The following is a 4,153-nucleotide window of genomic DNA, read 5'->3' as shown; positions in this document are numbered from 1 at the left end:
TGGAATTTGTCAACACTGACAAATTAGGTGATCCGATCTTTTCGAAAATCAATGATTTGAGTTCTGATCCCAATATAGGCATGACCATACAGGTTTCATCTGTGTTTAGGAACATTGGCCGTGTGATGTTTGGATTCTCATTTAGAAAAGGGAGTCAGGTCTGCCATCTTTGGTACCAAATTCCGTATACACTATAACGAAGATACAAAATGAAGTACATATGACCTTTGGCCCCACTTTGCACAGCCAAGATGGCATCTGAGCAAAAAGTGGTTATTTTGTGAAATGATCCTTGTAACATGGTCTTTACGTGTGCAAAATATGGAAAAGATAAGACATGTATTCACCAAGATACAAGATGATACATTTATGACCTTTGACCCTAATTTACATACCCAAGATGACGTCTGATCAAGTAGTTGTTATTTTATGAAATAATGTACGTGACATGAACTAAACATGTGCAAAATATGGGGATGATAGAGGGTGTTTTTCTTGAGTTATTGCAGAGAAAGTTGCAGAAAGAAAGAAATATTTCAATACATCGAAGATAAGTTTGATTTCAACCAAGTTTTTTGACATAATCTCGGCGTCGTATGAAAAAATAGAGAAACCTTGACAACAGCTCAAAGTCTCAGCTACAACATACTAAAATCTGGGAGAAATTCACCGAAGAGTAAGTGAGCTAGTGCTCGATAAAGACCGTCATGTCAATTTTCATTTCCAGAAAAATTTCCTCCCATAGATATAACACGTAAACTGGTTAAATTTGACAAGGTTACATTATATCCATTTTCACGAGGTGAAGACATCATCCGATTAAAACTTTGATGAACAAAACTTGAAGAGTATTAAATTGGCTACAACATACTAAAATCTGGAAGAAATTCACCAAAGGGTAAGTGAGCTAGTCGTCAATAAAGACAATCATGTCAATTTTCACATCTAGAAAAATTCCCTGCCATAGAGAAAACACGTCATAACGAAGATACAGGAAGAAGTACATATGACCTTTGACCCCACTTTGCACAGACAAGATGGCATCTGAGCCAAAAATGGATATTTTGTGAAATGATCCTTGTAATATGGTCTTTACGTGTGCAAAATATGGGAGAGATAGGACATGTATTCACCAAGATACAGGATGAAACATTTATGACCTTTGACCCTAATTTACATACCCAAGATGGTGTGTGATCAAGTAGTTGTTATTTTATGAAATAATGGACGTGACAAGAACTAAACATGTGCAAAACATGGTGGTGATAGGGTATGATTTTCTTGAGTTATTGCAAAGAAAGTTGCAGAAAGGAAGAAATATTTCAATACATCGAAGATAAGCTTTAATTTCAACCAAGTTTTTGGACGTGATGCCGACAACGTATGAAAGAACGAAGGGTACATTCACGATAGCCCAAAGTCTCAGCTACAACATACTAAAATATGGGAGAAATTCACCGAAGCATAAGTGAGCTAGTGCTCGATAAAAATAGTCATGTCAGTTCTCATTTCCAGAAAAACTGCACTCCCATAGAGATAACACGTAAACTGGTCAAATTTGACAATGTTACTTTTAATCCCTTTTTACGAGGTGATGCCGTCATCCAATCAAAATGTTGTTATTATATGACTGAAAGACCATTTAATAAGCTACATTATATTGAAATTTGGACGAAAATCAACAAAAGAATAAGTGAGATACGCTTGAGTGAACTTGAAATTTGATGACGTCATTTTGAAAATTTACTTTTTAAAATTTATTAAGAAATTTGATATCTTTTAATCATTTTTTCAGCATCGCCAACCCATGAAATGACATGTACAACTCATCAGCTTTCAGAATATGTAAAGAAAATGGGGGGTCACCGTCCATCCTGACGAGTAAAATCGGATTCAAAATTGGCGGTTTTTTTTTGCATTGTTGCACTGTATATCGCCATTGACGCGCGCGCGGAAATTCAACTTTGACGGGCCCGTATGACGTCATATTGAGTTGGATCGACTTGAAACTTGGTAGAAATATTCCTTGACAATTTACGCATCCGATAAGTGTGAAAAAACGGGGAATTTCTATTGCGTATGAGCTGTACGTGCGTATATGGGCGCGCGCGTACGCGTCCGTCCAATTTTTTCAATTTTTCAAAAAATGCTCCAAATGGTCTGAAACGTGTGCAAAAAAACTTTGAGCTCGATTTGAGCATACAAATATTTTAACGCGCGCGTACGCGCACTTTTTAAGAGAAAATATGCATTTTGAGAATATGAGTAAAATGCGCTTAACTTGAAATGTATGTGACGTAAATTTCATTGAAAAATTCCATTCCATTAATGAGATATGAATGAAAATGTGTTTTCATATAATGACGTCATAGTGACGTCACGGTCGACTGATCACAGTGATACATAAAATTTGTCGTCTTTGGGACATGATACATATATGGTATGAGTTTGAAATTGATACTCTGAGAACTTTTTGAGTAAGTAGATACACAACTTTTGTCCAGAAATAAGAAGAACCAACAAAGAATCCGTACAAATACAGAAGGTGATCCGAGAGGATACTCGGATCACCTAACAAAGAATCCGTACAGATACAGAAGGTGATCCGAGAGGATACTCGGATCACCTAATGAAGCTAAGCTTTGATTAGTTAAGCCGAGTTTTTCGACGTGCTTTTGACGTCGTATGAAAAAACGGAGGACACATTACGATAGCGCAAAGTCTCAGCTACAACATATTAAAATCTGGGAGAAATTCATCGAAGGGTGAGTGAGCTAGTGCTCGATAAAGACAATCATGTCAATTTTCACATCTAGAAAAAATCCCTCCCATAGAGATAACACGTCATAATGACGATAAAGAAAGAAGTACATATGACCTTTGACCCCACTTTGCAAAGACAAGATGTCATCTGAGCAAAAAGTGGTTATTTTGTGATATGATCCTTGTCACATGGTCTTTACGTGTGCAAAATATGGGAAAGATAGGAGATGTATTCACCAAGATACAGGATGAAACATTTATGACCTTTGACCCTACTTTACATAACCAAGATGGCATCTGATCAAGTAGTTGTTATTTTATGAAATAATGAACGTGACATGAACTAAGCATGTACAAAATATGGTGTTGATAGGGTATGTTTTTCTTGAGTTATTGCAAAGAAAGTTGCAGAAAGAAAGAAATATTTCAATACAACGAATATAAGCTTTAATTTCAACCACGTTTATTGACGTGATCCCGACATCGTATGAAAAAACAAAATGCACATTAACGATAGCCCAAGGTCTCAGCTACAACATATTAAAATCTGGGAGAAATTCACCGAAGCATAAGTGAGCTAGTGCTCGAAAAAGACAGTCATGTCAATTTTCATTTCCAGAAAAACTGCACTCCCATAGAGATAACACGTAAACTGGTCAAATTCGACAAGGTTACTTTCAATTCATTTTTATGAGGTCATGCTGTCATTCAATCAAAATTGTGTTATTACATAACTGATAGAGTATTAAATAAGCTACAGCATACTGAAATCTGGGTGAAAATTGACTAAGGATAAGTGAGATACGCTCGAGTAAACTTGAAATTTGATGACGTCATTTTGAAAATTTACTTGTTTTGATTTATTAAGAAATTTGATATCTTTTCATCATTTTTCCAGCATTGCCAACCCATGAAATGACATGTACAACTCATCAGCTTTCAGAATATGTAAAGAAAATGGGGGGTCACCGTCCATCCTGACGAGTAAAATCGGATTTAAAATTGGCGGTTTTTTGGCATTGTTGTACTGTATATCGCCATTGACGCGCGCGCGGAATTTCAACTTTGACGGGCCCGTATGACGTCATTTTGAGTGGGATTGACTTGAAACTTGGTAGAAATATTCCTTGACATTTCAGACATCCGATCAAAGTGAAAAAACGGGAAATTTTCATTGCATATGAGCTGTGCGTGCGTATATGTGCGCGCGCGTACGCGTCCGTCCGATTTTTTCAATTTTTCAAAAAATGCTCCAAATGGTCTAAAACGTGTGCAAAAAAAATTTTGAGCTCGATTTGAGGATACAAATATTTCAACGCGCGCGTACGCGCACGTTTTAAGAGAAAATATGAATTTTGAGAATATGAGTAGAATGCGCATAACTTGAAAT

This window comes from Diadema setosum, unplaced genomic scaffold (assembly GCF_964275005.1).
Source record: "Diadema setosum unplaced genomic scaffold, eeDiaSeto1 scaffold_25, whole genome shotgun sequence".
Lineage (NCBI taxonomy): Eukaryota > Metazoa > Echinodermata > Echinoidea > Diadematoida > Diadematidae > Diadema > Diadema setosum.
The sequence above is the reverse complement of the archived record's forward strand: the minus strand, read 5'-3'. Positions refer to the sequence as shown.